The following is a 16,116-nucleotide window of genomic DNA, read 5'->3' as shown; positions in this document are numbered from 1 at the left end:
GGTTCTTCTTCGTTAAGAAGAAAGATGGGGGTCTCCGTCCCTGTTTAGATTTCTGGGAATTAAATCAAATTACCGTCCGAGATCCATACCCTCTTCCTCTGATTCCAGATTTATTCAACCAGGTTGTGGGAGCTAAGGTATTCTCCAAGTTGGATTTAAGGGTAGCCTACAACCTGGTTAGAATCAGAGAAGGGGGTGAATGGTAAATGGTGTTCAATACCCCTGAAGGGCATATATAGAGTATGGTTGTGCCTTTTGGTCTGACCAATGCACCTGCTATGTTCCAGCAATTCATAATATTCACAATATTTTCCATCATTTAGTGGGCAAATTTGTGGTGGTCTATCTGGATGATATTTTGGTTTACTCACCTGTTCTTGAGACGCATCGGGGTCATGTTAAACAGGTACTACATATATTAATAGATAACAAACTATATGCCAAACTAGAGAAATGAGTTTTCGGCATCCAGGAGGTGCAGTTTTTGGGGTGCTTGTTGTCATCATCGAGTTTTTGGATGGATCCAGAGAAGATTCGTATTGTACTTGATTGGGACCATCCCGAGAGCCTGAAGGCATTACAGCGCTTTCTGGGCTTTACCAAATTTTACTAGAAATGTATCCAAAATTATTCAGAAATTGTGAAACCACTCACTGACATGACAAGAAAGGGGTTTGATCTTTCTAACCAGTCGAATCCTGCCCAGAAGCCTTTATCCTCCTTAAAAAGATGTTTTCCCACAGCACCTATACTCAGTCAACCCGATGTTTCTCAACCCTTTATTGTGGAGGTTGATGCGTCGGATGTCGGGGTTGGGGCTGTGTTGTCTCAGGGTCCGTCCCCTGGTAAATGGCGTCCATGCACATTCTTTTACAAAAAATTATCTTTGGCTGAGAGAAATTATATGTTATGCACACGCCCGGGCTGAGCGGCGTGTGATTGTAGTGATTCCACTGGACCATGAACCGGAGAGTGCCTGGAGGGGCGTGACTAAGTATCTGGCCGATCCGACCAAGATGGCACGACGGCATACGACGCCAGTGCACCAGGGAGAAACCGGGCAGATGGACCAGGTGCTACTCCAGGTCAAACTCCGGACACGGGGGTTGACCCACACAGGGATTACTGGATCAGGCTGGTTAGGCTGGCGCACAGACTGGAGGGTATAGGCAGGCACGACTGGTATGCAGGCAGGCGGGTAAAGGCAAGCGCAGCTAGAGTGCAGACAGGGAGGCACTAGCAGGTAGGAACACAGGCGGGATAGGACCCAGTACACACTGGGACTCAGGAACAATACAGGTAGAGGGGTACAGGCAAGCACAGCTAGAGTGCAGACAGGGAGGCACTAGCAGGTAGGAACACAGGCGGGATAGGACCCAGTACACACTGGGACTCAGGAACAGGCAGGTTAGGCTGGCACAGACTGGTGGATATAAGCAAACACGGCAGGTATGCAGATGGGTGGATACAGGCGAGTATGCAGGCAGGGAGGTACTGGCCGAAAGGACGGGCTGGAGCACAGAAAGGTTAAGACCCAGTACAGACTGGGTCACAGAACCGCAGATGCGGTAGACAACCACAGCAGAGAGGGAACGCCCGAAGCGGTGGGCAAGAACAGAGCAGGACAGGGCTGCAGGAGCAGCGAGCACAAGCAGGGCAGGACAGGACTGCCGGAGCAGCGGACAGAAGCAGGGCAGGACAGGACTGCCGGAGCAGCGGACAGAAGCAGGGCAGGACAGGACTGCCGGAGCAGCAGGCAGAAGCAGGGCAGGACAGGACTGCCGGAGCAGCGGGCAGAAGCAGGGCAGGACAGGACTGCCGGAGCAGCGGGCAGAAGCAGGGCAGGACAGGACTGCCGGAGCAGCGGGCAGAAGCAGGGCAGGACAGGACTGCCGGAGCAGCGAGCAAAGGAGTCAGAGCAGGCTAGGCTGAGTAGGGGGGACAGGGCTCTGTTCACACGGAACAGACAGGAAGGGAAAGGCAGAGCCAGACACCCACAGGGTACTTGCAGTGAAGTAGCGAGTGGACCACAAGCTCACAAACGGGAGTACAGAGACAACAAGCAGGAGTTAGGTACGAGTTCAGACTCTGCAGAAAAAGGAAGGGAACGGACATAGAGGCAAAACAGGTAAAGGATAGGAGAGAGTTCAGACTGGAACTGAGTGTACGGAGGAGACCGACACTGCAGCGGGATACAGGAGCGGGTCTGGGAATACGGCCCCCAGAGAGGCAGGACGAACAGGCAAGGAGCGTGTTCAGACAGGACAGACAAGATACAGAAGCGGGTCTAGGAAATCAGCCCCTAGAAGGCGAGAGGAACAGGCTAGGAGCGTGTTCAGACAGGTCAGACAAGATACAGGAACAGGTCTAGGTAAACGGCCCCTAGAAGGCAGGAGGAACAGGCTAGGAGCGTGTTCAGACAGGTCAGACAAGATACAGGAACAGGTCTAGGCAATCGGCCCCTAGAAGGCAGGAGGAACAGGCTAGGAGCGTGTTCAGACAGGTCAGACAAGATACAGGAACAGGTCTAGGTAATCGGCCCCTAGAAGGCAGGAGGAACAGGCTAGGAGCGTGTTCAGACAGGCCTGGAAATATAGCCTCCAGGATAGGCAGAAAAGAGAACACAGAACGGGACCTGGCACCTTCAGAGTGCAAGCACACACTGAAAGAAAACACTATGCTCAGGCAGGGATAGATGGGCGCAGCTGAGCTATATACCAGGTGACAGACAGCAATAGGCTGAGGACGCACAAGGGGTGTGACCCACAGCAGGTACAAAAAGCAGGAAGTGATCGGGCGCCGCCCTTAAGCAGCAGAAACAGACACAAACAGACAGCATGGAGGGAAGCCAGAGAGACATTCTGGACAGGAGATCAAGTGCGCGCTCTTGCACAGTGGGAGATGGACCACTATGCAAGGACGCCGCCAGGTATGTTACAGTACCCCCCCCTTTACGCCCCCTCTTCTTCAGGCCTGCCAGAATCTTCCGCAGGGAATTCGAGGGCCAATTCTTCACTTCGAAGAGATCACTTCCACTGTCCACCGGAAAAACTGGTCTCCTCTGGGTAGCTAGGATGCTACCTCCCATCCAGCCACCCTTAGCAACAGACGAAACGGGTGGAGTACCAGGAACAGCACACAAGGAAGTCTCTCTCCACATATTTTCAGGTGGCACCCCAGAGGGTACAGGAGACAACTGGAAGTCCTCCACCGGGTTGGAGGGGGACAGAGACTTGGGGGTAATCTCTGCTTCGAGGTACATCTTGACAAGCTCACAGGAAGAAATAGACGGGTTATCAGGTACATAATGAGGAAAAGTCACTGTCTCTTTGTTTTCTGGTGGTACCCCGGAGGATTCAGGAAACAACTGGAGGTCCTCCACCGGGTCAGAAGAGTGCAGAGGCTCAGAGAAAACATCTGCTTCAGAGTACACTAGGTCGGACTCACTGGACGAAGCAGGCGAGGTATCGGGTACCGAGTATAGGAAAGTCTCTGTCCATTCTCCACCAGGTGGCACCCCGAAGGGTTCTGGAGACAACTGGCGGTCCTCCGCCTGGTCAGAGGGGTGTAGAGACTCACGGGTAACCTCTGCTTCAGAGTACACTAGGTCGGACTCACTGGACGAAGCAAGCGAGGTATCAGATCCAGGATATAGGAAAGTCTCTGTCCATTTACCACCAGGTGGCACCCCGAAGGGTTCTGGAGACAACTGGAGGTCCTCCGCCTGGTCAGAGGAGTGTAGAGACTCGGGAGTAACCACTGCTTCAGAGTACACTAGGTTGGACTCACTGGACGAAGCGAGCGAGGTATCAGGTACAGAGTATAGGAGAGTCTCTGTCCTTTCGTTACCAGGTAGCACCCCGAAGGGTTCAGGAGACAACTGGAGGTCCTCCGCCTGGTCGGAGGGGTGTAGAGACTCGGGAGTAACCTCTGCTTCGGAGTACACTAGGTTGGACTCACTGGACGAAGCGAGCGAGGTATCAGGTACAGAGTATAGGAGAGTCTCTGTCCTTTCGCTACCAGGTAGCACCCCGAAGGGTTCAGGAGACAACTGGAGGTCCTCCGCCTGGTCGGAGGGGTGTAGAGACTCGGGGGTAACTACCACTTTGGGGTACCCATTGTCAGGCTCACAGGACGAAGCGGACAAAGTATCGAGTACCGGGTGTAGAGAATTCTCTCTCCATTTGTCATCGAGTGGTATCCCGGAGGATTCAGGAGGCAACAGGGGGTCCTCCGCCAGGTAGTAGAGGTGCACAGACTCTGAGGTAACCACAGCTTTGGAGCATCCTTGGACATGCACACCGGTTAAAGTGGGTGAAGCATCTGATGCCGGGTGCAGGAAGTTCTCCTGTGTGGAGTCTGGATGGGCAGAAGTCTCTTCGGGCAGGAGAACTGGTGCACTACCCACGCACATTACCCGTTGGGGCTTCTCCGGGATACAGGGAGATGAAGCTTCAGTAGGGACTTCAAGGTTGGGGTCAGGAGGTCTCAGGGAGGACAGACCCTGGCGTGACGGCTTGCCTCTACGTCTAGCACGTCTGGACTGCCTCTTGAGGTTGGGAGAAGTATTCCGGAAAGCGTAGTCACCCTGTGAGGATTCTGGGTGGGCAGTAGTCTCATTGGGCTGGAGGACTATTGCGCTACCCACACACATTACCCATTGGGGCTGCTCCGGGATATTGGGAAGTGAAGCTTCAGCAGGAGCCTCCGGGTTAGGATCATCGAAGACCATTAGAAAGGCCACCAGGAAGGCCATTAGGTCCAGGAGGATCGGATCCTGTGTTTCATATAGGGGGTTGATCCATTCCAAGGCATCACCCGCCAGGTAAGACATAATGAATGCCACCTTAACCCGATCGGTGGGAAAACATAGAGGGTAGAACTTGAAGTGTAGCATGCATTGCTCCACAAATGCACGACTTTGTCTAGGATCCCCATAATAACGTAGCGGATCCGCGGGAACGAGAGCAGATAGATCCATCTGGACGGGTGCGTAATTCGCCTGGAACTCAGCTAAAGGAAAAAAAAAATATTTATTTATTTATTTTAATGCATGTATTCGCTGGAAAACTTCTCAGAGAGCGAAGGCCGTGGGGCTCAACGGGAACCATGGCCTGAGCATGCTGTTATGCACATGCCCGGGCTGAGCGGCGTGTGATTGTAGTGATTCCACTGGACCATGAACCGGAGAGTGCCTGGAGGGGCGTGACTAAGTATCTGGCCGATCCGACCAAGATGGCACGACGGCATACGACGCCAGTGCACCAGGGAGAAACCGGGCAGAGGGACCAGGTGCTACTCCAGGTCAAACTCCGGACACGGGGGTTGACCCACACAGGGATTACTGGATCAGGCTGGTTAGGCTGGCGCACAGACTGGAGGGTATAGGCAGGCACGACTGGTATGCAGGCAGGCGGGTAAAGGCAAGCGCAGCTAGAGTGCAGACAGGGAGGCACTAGCAGGTAGGAACACAGGCGGGATAGGACCCAGTACACACTGGGACTCAGGAACAATACAGGTAGAGGGGTACAGGCAAGCACAGCTAGAGTGCAGACAGGGAGGCACTAGCAGGTAGGAACACAGGCGGGATAGGACCCAGTACACACTGGGACTCAGGAACAGGCAGGTTAGGCTGGCACAGACTGGTGGATATAAGCAAACACGGCAGGTATGCAGATGGGTGGATACAGGCGAGTATGCAGGCAGGGAGGTACTGGCCGAAAGGATGGGCTGGAGCACAGAAAGGTTAAGACCCAGTACAGACTGGGTCACAGAACCGCAGATGCGGTAGACAACCACAGCAGAGAGGGAACGCCCGAAGCGGTGGGCAAGAACAGAGCAGGACAGGGCTGCAGGAGCAGCGAGCACAAGCAGGGCAGGACAGGACTGCCGGAGCAGCGGGCAGAAGCAGGGCAGGACAGGACTGCCGGAGCAGCGGACAGAAGCAGGGCAGGACAGGACTGCCGGAGCAGCGGACAGAAGCAGGGCAGGACAGGACTGCCGGAGCAGCGGGCAGAAGCAGGGCAGGACAGGACTGCCGGAGCAGCGGGCAGAAGCAGGGCAGGACAGGACTGCCGGAGCAGCGGGCAGAAGCAGGGCAGGACAGGACTGCCGGAGCAGCGGGCAGAAGCAGGGCAGGACAGGACTGCCGGAGCAGCGAGCAAAGGAGTCAGAGCAGGCTAGGCTGAGTAGGGGGGACAGGGCTCTGTTCACACGGAACAGACAGGAAGGGAAAGGCAGAGCCAGACACCCACAGGGTACTTGCAGTGAAGTAGCGAGTGGACCACAAACTCACAAACGGGAGTACAGAGACAACAAGCAGGAGTTAGGTACGAGTTCAGACTCTGCAGAAAAAGGAAGGGAACGGACATAGAGGCAAAACAGGTAAAGGATAGGAGAGAGTTCAGACTGGAACTGAGTGTACGGAGGAGACCGACACTGCAGCGGGATACAGGAGCGGGTCTGGGAATACGGCCCCCAGAGAGGCAGGACGAACAGGCAAGGAGCGTGTTCAGACAGGACAGACAAGATACAGAAGCGGGTCTAGGAAATCAGCCCCTAGAAGGCGAGAGGAACAGGCTAGGAGCGTGTTCAGACAGGTCAGACAAGATACAGGAACAGGTCTAGGTAAACGGCCCCTAGAAGGCAGGAGGAACAGGCTAGGAGCGTGTTCAGACAGGTCAGACAAGAAACAGGAACAGGTCTAGGCAATCGGCCCCTAGAAGGCAGGAGGAACAGGCTAGGAGCGTGTTCAGACAGGTCAGACAAGATACAGGAACAGGTCTAGGTAATCGGCCCCTAGAAGGCAGGAGGAACAGGCTAGGAGCGTGTTCAGACAGGCCTGGAAATACAGCCTCCAGGATAGGCAGAAAAGAGAACACAGAACGGGACCTGGCACCTTCAGAGTGCAAGCACACACTGAAAGAAAACACTATGCTCAGGCAGGGATAGATGGGCGCAGCTGAGCTATATACCAGGTGACAGACAGCAATAGGCTGAGGACGCACAAGGGGTGTGACCCACAGCAGGTACAAAAAGCAGGAAGTGATCGGGCGCCGCCCTTAAGCAGCAGAAACAGACACAAACAGACAGCATGGAGGGAAGCCAGAGAGACATTCTGGACAGGAGATCAAGTGCACGCTCTTGCACAGTGGGAGATGGACCACTATGCAAGGACGCCGCCAGGTATGTTACATTATAACGTGGGTAATAGGGAGCTTTTGACGAGAATGGTGATATTGGTTGAAGGGGGCTGTCCATTTTATTACTGTTATCATGGACCATAAGAACCTGTCATATCTTCAGTCTGCTAAACGTCTCAACCCTAGGCAGGCTAGATCGTCTCTGTTTTTTTACTAGGTTCAATTTTATTGTCACTTTCTGTCCAGTGGTTAAAAACATCAAGGCTGATGCTTTATCCTGGAGTTTTGCTGGTGGTGACCATGAGAACCCTACCCCTATTTTGCAGAAGAGGGTAGTCATTTCGGCTGTGTACCCTAACCTGGAGGGAGAGGTGTTGGAGGCTCAGGGGGATGCTCCTGCCTCCTGCCCTTCAGCAAGGTTATTTGTACCATCTAATCTGCACCGTAAAGTAATTAGGGAACATCATGACTTGCTGCTTTCTGGTCATTCAAGTGGTAAGGCAAAGGCGGACCTCCTTTCTCGTTGTTATTGGTGGCTGGGATTGCATCAGGAAGTGGCTCAACATGTGTCTGCTTGCAGTATTTGCGACCGTTCTAAAGCATCGCATACACGTCCGTCTGGTCCTCTTCTGCCATTGCCTATTCCTAGCACGACATGGACACACTTGGATTTTATTACTAACCTACCGGTATCTGCAGGCAAGACTGTGTGTAAGATACCTGGCGGCGTCTTTGCATAGTGGTCCATCTCCCACTGTGCAAGAGCGCGCACTTGATCTCCAATCCAGAATGTCTCTCTGGCTTCCCTCCATGCTGTCTGTTTGCTTCTGTGTGCTGCTGCTTAAGGGCGGCGCCCGATCACTTCATGCTTTCTGTACCTACTGCAGGCACACCCCTTGTGCGTCCTCAGCCTATTGCTGTCTGTCACCTGGTATTTAACCCAGCTGCTCCAATCAATCCCTCTCTGAGCATTGTGTTTCATTTAGTGTGCTCTTGCACTCTGAATGTGCCAGGTCCCTTCTGTGTTCTCTTGTCTGCCTATCCTGGAGGCTGTATTTCCAGGCCTGTCTGAACACGCTCCTAGCCTGTTCCTCTTGCCCTCTGGGGGCTGCATTCCTAGACCCGCTCCTGTATCTAGTCTGTCCTGTCTGAACACGCTCCTAGCCTGTTCCTCCCGCCTTCTAGGGGCCGATTACCTAGACCCGCTCCTGTATCTTGCCTGTCCTGTCTGAACACGCTCCTAGCCTGTTCCTTCCGCCTTCTAGGGGCTGCTACCTAGACCCGCTCCTGTATCTTGCTACTCTGTCTGTTCTTGTCTGTATACTCTTCTAGCCTGTTTCCCGTGTTTCTCCATGTCCGTACCTTTCCTTTTTCTGCAGAGCCTGAACACGTACCTAACTCCTGCTCGTTGTCACTGTACTCCCGTTTGTGAGTTTGTGGTCCACTCGCTACTTCACTGCAAGTACCCTGTGGGTATCTGGTTCTGCCTTTCCCTTCCTGTCTGTTCCGTGTGAACAGAGCCCTGTCCCTCCTGCTCTGCCTTGCTCACCACTCCGGCTGTTCTAGCCTGCTCTGCCTTGCTCACCGCTCCGGCGGTTCTAGCCTGCTCTGCCTTGCTCACCGCTCCGGCGGTTCTAGCCTGCTCTACCTTGCTCACCGCTCCGGTGGTTCTAGCCTGCTCTGCCTTTGCTCACCGCTCCGGCGGTTCTAGCCTGCTCTGCCTTTGATCACCGCTCCGGCGGTTCTAGCCTGCTCTGCCTTTGCTCACCGCTCCGGCGGTTCTAGCCTGCTCTGCCTTTGATCACCGCTCCGGCGGTTCTAGCCTGCTCTGCCTTTGCTCACCGCTCCGGCGGTTCTAGCCTGCTCTGCTGTTGCTCACCGCTCCGGCGGTTCTAGCCTGCTCTGCCTTGCTCACCGCTCCGGCGGTTCTAGCCTGCTCTGCCTTGCTCACCGCTCCGGTGGTTCTAGCCTGCTCTGCCTTGCTCACCGCTCTGGCGGTTCTAGCCTGCTCTGCCTTTGCTCACCGCTCCGGCGGTTCTAGCCTGCTCTGCCTTTGCTCACCGCTCCGGCGGTTCTAGCCTGCTCTGCCTTTGCTCACCGCTCCGGCGGTTCTAGCCTGCTCTGCCTTTGCTCACCGCTCCGGCGGTTCTAGCCTGCTCTGCTGTTGCTCACCGCTCCGGCGGTTCTAGCCTGCTCTGCCTTGCTCACCGCTCCGGCGGTTCTAGCCTGCTCTGCCTTTGCTCACCGCTCCGGCGGTTCCAGCCTGCTCTGCCTTTGCTCACCGCTCCGGCGGTTCCAGCCTGCTCTGCCTTTGCTCACCGCTCTGGCGGTTCTAGCCTGCTCTGCCTTTGCTCACCGCCCCGGCGATTCTAGCCTGCTCTGCCTTTGCTCACCACTCCGGCGGTTCTAGCCTGCTCTGCCTTTGCTCACTGCTCCGGCAGTCTCGCCCTGCTCTCACTCCTTGCTCACTGCTCCAGCAGTCTTGCTCAGCTCTGACCCTTTGCTCACCGCTCCAGGCGGCCTTGTCCTGCTCTACTCTTGCTCACCACTCCAGGCGGTCTTGTCCTGCTCTACTCTTGCTCACTGCTCCAGGCGGCCTCATCCTGCTCTACTCTTGCTCACCGCTCCAGGCGGCCTCGTCCTGCTCTACTCTTGCTCACCGCTCCAGGCGGTCTCGTCCTGCCCTGCTCTCGCTCACCTCTCTGGGCGGCCTCACTCTGCTGTGTTTGTCCGCCACATCTGTGGTTCTCTTCCTGAGTCCCAGTGTGTACTGGGTCCTATCCCGCCTGTGTTCCTACCTGCTAGTGCCTCCCTGTCTGCACTCTAGCCGTGCTTGCCTGTACCCCCCTGCCTGCATACCCGCCTGCCTGCATACTAGTCGTGCCTGCCTATACCCACCAGTCTGTTCCTGTATTCCCCTGTGTGGGTCAACAGCCGTGTCTGGGGTCTGTCCTGGAGTAGCACCTGGTCCCTCTGCTCGGTTCCTCCTTGGTGCACTGGCGTCGTATGCCGTTGTGCGACCCTGGTCGGATCGGGTGAATACCTAGTTACGCCCCTCCAGGCATTCACTCTCCGGCACGGTCCAGTGGAATCACACACACACGCCACTCAGCCCAGGCGTGTGCATTACAGCATGATCAGGCCATGGTTCCCATTGAGCCCCGCGGCCTTCGTTCTCTGAGATGTTTTCCTGTGAATACTTGCATTAAAAATAAATAAATAATTTTTTTTTTCCTTAGCTGAGTTCCAGGCGAATTACGCACCCGTCCAGATGGATCTATCAGCTCTCGTTCCTGCCGATCCGCCACGTTACTATGGGGATCCAAGACAGAGTCGTGCATTTGTGGAGCAATGCATGCTACACTTCAAGTTCTACCCTCTATGTTTTCCCACAGATCGGGCTAAGGTGGGATTCATGATGTCTTACCTAGCGGGTGATGCCTTGAATTGGATCACCCCCCTATGGGACGCACAGGATCCTATCGTCCTGGACATAATGGCCTTACTGGTGGCCTTTCTAATGGTCTTCGATGATCCTAACCCGGAGGCTCCTGCTGAAGCTTCACTTCCCAATATCCCGGAGCAGCCCCGATGGGTAATGTGTGTGGGTAGCGCAATAGTCCTCCAGCCCAATGAGACTACTGCCCACCTAGAATCCTCACAGGGTGACTACGCTCTCCGGAATACTTCTCCCAACCTCAAGAGGCAGTCCAGACGTGCTAGACGTAGAGGCAAGCCGTCACGCCAGGGTCTGTCCTCCCTGAGACCTCCTGACCCCAACCTTGAAGTCCCTACTGAAGCTTCATCTCCCTGTATCCCGGAGAAGCCCCAACGGGTAATGTGCGTGGGTAGTGCACCAGTTCTCCTGCCCGAAGAGACTGCTGCCCACCCAGAATCCACACCGGAGGACCCCCTGTTGCCTCCTGAATTCCCCGGTATACCACTTGATGACAAATGGAGAGAGACTTCCCTATACTCTGCATCTGATACCTCGCCCGCTTCGTCCAGTGAGTCTGACCTAGTGTTCTCCAAAGCAGAGGTTACCCCCGAGTCTCTTCACCCCTCCGATCAGGCTGAGGATCTCCAGTTGTCTCCTGAACCCTTCGGGGTGCTACCTGGTAGCGAATGGACAGAGACTTTCCTATACTCGGTACCTGATATCTCGGCTGCTTCATCCAGTGAGTCCGACCTAGTGTACTCCGAAGCAGAGGTTACCCATGAGTCTCTTCACCCCTCCGACCTGGCGGAGGACCTCCAGTTGTCTCCTGAGCCCTTCGGGGTGCTACCTGGTAGCGAAAGGACAGAGACTCTCCTATACTCTGTACCTGATACCTTGCTCGCTTCGTCCAGTGAGTCCAACCTAGTGTACTCCGAAGCAGAGGTTATTCATGAGTCTCTACACCCCTCCGACCAGGCGGAGGACCTCCAGTTGCCTCCAGAACCCTTCGGGGTGCCACCTGGTGGTGAATGGACAGAGGCTTACCTATATCCTGGATCTGATACCTCGCTCGCTTCGCCTAGTGAGTCTAACCTAGTGTACTCCGAAGCAGAGGTTATCATGAGTCTCTACACCCCTCCGACCAGGCGGAGGACCTCCAGTTGTCTCCAGAACCCTTCGGGGTGCCACCTGGTGGTGAATGGATAGAGACTTTCCTATACTCGGCACCCGATACCTCGCCTGCTTCGTCCAGTGTGTCCGACCTAGTGTACTCTGAAGCAGATGTTTTCCTCGAGCCTCTGCACTCTTCTGACCCGGCGGAGGACCTCCAGTTGTTTCCTGAATCCTCCGGGGTACCACCAGATAACAAAGAGACAGTGACTTTTCCTCACCCTGTACCTGATAACCCGTCTATTTCTTCCTGTGAGCTTGACAAGATGTACCTCGAAGCAGAGATTACCCCCAAGTCTCTGCTCCCCTCCAACCCGGTGGAGGACTTCCAGTTGTCTCCTGTACTCTCTGGGGTGCCACCTGAAAGTATGTGGAGAGATACTTCCTTGTGTGCTGTTCCTGGTACTCCACCCATTTCGTCTGTTGCTAAGGGTGGCTGGATGGGAGGTAGCATCCTAGCTACCCAGATGAGACCAGTTTTTCCTGTGGACAGTGGAAGTGATCCCCTTGAAGTGAAGGATTGGCCCTCGAATTCCCTGCGGAACATTCTGGCAGGCATGAAGAAGAGGGGGCATAAGGGGGGGGGTACTGTAACATACCTGGCGACGTCTTTGCATAGTGGTCCATCTCCCACTGTGCAAGAGCGCGCACTTGATCTCCAATCCAGAATGTCTCTCTGGCTTCCCTCCATGCTGTCTGTTTGCTTCTGTGTGCTGCTGCTTAAGGGCGGCGCCCGATCACTTCCTGCTTTTTGTACCTGCTGCAGGCACACCCCTTGTGCGTCCTCAGCCTATTGCTGTTTGTCACCTGTTATTTAACCCAGCTGCTCCAATCAATCCCTGCCTGAGCATTGTGTTTCATTTAGTGTGCTCTTGCACTCTGAATGTGCCAGGTCCCTTCTGTGTTCTCTTGTCTGCCTATCCTGGAGGCTGTATTTCCAGGCCTGTCTGAACACGCTCCTAGCCTGTTCCTCTCGCCCTCTAGGGGCTGTATTCCTAGACCCGCTCCTGTATCTAGTCTGTCCTGTCTGAACACGCTCCTAGCCTGTTCCTCCCGCCTTCTAGGGGCCGATTACCTAGACCCGCTCCTGTATCTTGCCTGTCCTGTCTGAACACGCTCCTAGCCTGTTCCTCCCGCCTTCTAGGGGCTGCTACCTAGACCCGCTCCTGTATCTTGCTACTGTGTCTGTTCTTGTCTGTATACTCTTCTAGCCTGTTTCCCGTGTTTCTCTATGTCCGTACCTTTCCTTTATCTGCAGAGTCTGAACTCGAACCTAACTCCTGCTCATTGTCACTGTACTCCCGTTTGTGAGTTTGTGGTCCACTCGCTACTTCACTGCAAGTACCCTGTGGATATCTGGTTCTGCCTTTCCCTTCCTGTCTGTTCCGTGTGAACAGAGCCCAGTCCCTCCTGCTCTGCCTTGCTCACCGCTCCGGCTGTTCTAGCCTGCTCTGCCTTGCTCACCGCTCCAGCGGTTCTAGCCTGCACTGCCTTGCTCACCGCTCCGGCGGTTCTAGCCTGCTCTGCCTTGCTTACCGCTCCGGCGGTTCTAGCCTGCTCTGCCTTTGCTCACCGCTCCGGCGGTTCTAGCCTGCTCTGCCTTTGCTCACCGCTCCAGCGGTTCTAGCCTGCTCTGCCTTTGCTCACCGCTCTGGCGGTTCTAGCCTGGTCTGCCTTTGCTCACCGCTCCGGCGGTTCTAGCCTGCTCTGCCTTTGCTCACCGCTCCGGCGGTTCTAGCCTGCTCTGCCTTTGCTCACCGCTCCGGCGGTTCCAGCCTGCTCTGCCTTTGCTCACCACTCCGGCGGTTCTAGCCTGCTCTGCCTTTGCTCACCGCTCCGGCGGTTCTAGCCTGCTCTGCCTTGCTCACCGCTCCGGCGGTTCTAGCCTGCTCTGCCTTTGCTCACTGCTCCGGCAGTCTCGCCCTGCTCTCACTCCTTGCTCACTGCTCCGGCAGTCTTGCTCAGCTCTGACCCTTTGCTCACCGCTCCAGGCGGCCTTGTCCTGCTCTACTCTTGCTCACCGCTCCAGGCGGTCTTGTCCTGCTCTACTCTTGCTCACTGCTCCAGGCGGCCTCGTCCTGCTCTACTCTTGCTCACCGCTCCAGGCGGCCTCGTCCTGCTCTACTCTTGCTCACCGCTCCAGGCGGTCTCGTCCTGCCCTGCTCTCGCTCACCTCTCTGGGCAGCCTCACTCTGCTGTGTTTGTCCGCCACATCTGTGGTTCTGTTCCTGAGTCCCAGTGTGTACTGGGTCCTATCCCGCCTGTGTTCCTACCTGCTAGTGCCTCCCTGTCTGCACTCTAGCCGTGCTTGCCTGTACCCCCCTGCCTGCATACCCGCCTGCCTGCATACCAGTCGTGCCTGCCTATACCCACCAGTCTGTTCCTGTATTCCCCTGTGTGCGTCAACAGCCATGTCCGGGGTCTGTCCTGGAGTAGCACCTGGTCCCTCTGCTCGGTTCCTCCTTGGTGCACTGGCGTCGTATGCCGTCGTGCGACCCTGGTCGGATCGGGTGAATACCTAGTTACGCCCCTCCGGGCATTCACTCTCCGGCACGGTCCAGTGGAATCACACGCACACGCCGCTCAGCCCGGGCGTGTGCATTACACTGTGCTTTTGGTGGTTGTACATAGGTTCAGTAAGATGGTTCATTTTATCGCATTACCGACACTTCTGAATGCCAAAACTCTTGCTCAGGTATTTATTAAAGAGATTGTGAAGTTTCGCTCTCTTCTGTGTAGTGGGGGATTCAGAGTAATTTGAAGATCATGGGAGACAGATACAAAGTACACATGGCTGACAGATACAAAATATGCATGGCTGAGAGGAAACGCTCACCAGGTCCGGACCTAAATGTGAATGACTTTGTGTGGTTGTATACCAGGAATATAAAGTTGAAGGTTCCTTTCTGGAAGATGGGACCTAGATTAATTGGTCTCTAATAGTGATGAGCGAGCAAGCTCGCTACTGCTCGGTACGTGCCCGAGCATCTCACTGCTAGAGATGCTCGGCGCTCGCCGAGTATTTCCGGGTTGCTCGGGCGGGAACTCGGGTCCCTCCCTGCAGGTTTGGTGCTCTTTAGAGAGCCAATGAACATGCAGGTATTGCCTGCCATGCACTGTAATGCCGTAGCCATGGTGGTTCTGGCATTACAGTGATTGGCTGGCCGCACAGCATCATCAGGTGTATATCAGACCTGGCGCCGCCATGCTCGTCACAGTCACTCCGGATCAGACTGTGTAGGGAGAGCTGCTGCTGTGTCAGGGAGAGATTTGCTTGTGTATTAGGTAGTGTACATTACACATATCCATTTTAACAAACAGTCCTTCTGAGAACTAATCCATCTGCAGAGATATCAGGCAGGCAGGGTGTATAGGCAGGCATGCAGTGCATATAGCAGACTGCAGTGCATATAGCACAAGAGGCTCCAGTCCAATTTTGCCTTCTGCTGCTGTTAGATATTTCTATACAAAGGCCCAGGTCTCAGGGGCCAGGAATACTTTTCTTTGGATCTTAATCCTCATTATTTGCTTAAAAAGAAATCCAGAGAAAAACGTTTTTCTGCGCCATTTGCTTGTTTTGGGAGAGGTGCTGCTGCATCAGGGACAGATTTGCTTGTGTATTAGGAAGTGTAGGGGGAAAAACCGTACATTACACATATCCATCTTAACAAACAGTCCTTCTGAGGACTAATCTATCTGCAGAGATATCAGACAGGCAAGGTGTATAGGCAGCAGTGTATATAGCAGACTGCAGTGCATATGGCACAAGAGGCTCCATTCCAATTCTGCCTTCTGCTGCTGTTAGATATTTCTAGAAATAGGCCCAGGTCTCAGGGGCCAGGAATAATTTTCTTAGGACCTTAATCCTCATTATTTGCTTAAAAAGCAATCCAGAGAACACCATTTTTTCTGCGCCATTTGCTTGTTGGCACTGCAGAATACAGCCAGGTCCTTTCTGTAGCGTCGGCGTCCCTGCCTCCTGCTAGGCAAGGACGCTGTTCCCCTCACCTCTCCGCTCCGAGCCCGGCGTCCTCCTCCCGCTCTGCTGGCAGCGCGCGCTCCTTCCCGGCCACTGTGCTTAGGGCGCGCGCGTGCGCGCTCCCCCCCTCTTAAAGGGGCCGCGCGCGCCGTCCTAAGGAGTCCCCGGCCAATGGCCGGAGGACTTCACCATATATAAGGCACCTCCTCCAAAATGGAGGTGCCCGAGCAATGTTGTTGCACTGTTCACTACTCTGCTTCAGCCCTCAGGTCCTGTTTCCAGTTACCTGCCAGTTATCTGCCAGTTACCTGCCAGTTACCTGCCAGTTTCCTGAAAGTTTGCTGTCTGATTCCTGCCTGTTATCCACTTACCTGCTTGCTAGCCTG

Source organism: Phyllobates terribilis, unplaced genomic scaffold (assembly GCF_046119375.1).
Source record: "Phyllobates terribilis strain yellow unplaced genomic scaffold, ASM4611937v1 Scaffold_6__1_contigs__length_29720123, whole genome shotgun sequence".
Taxonomy (NCBI): domain Eukaryota; kingdom Metazoa; phylum Chordata; class Amphibia; order Anura; family Dendrobatidae; genus Phyllobates; species Phyllobates terribilis.
This window is presented reverse-complemented; position numbering follows the sequence as displayed.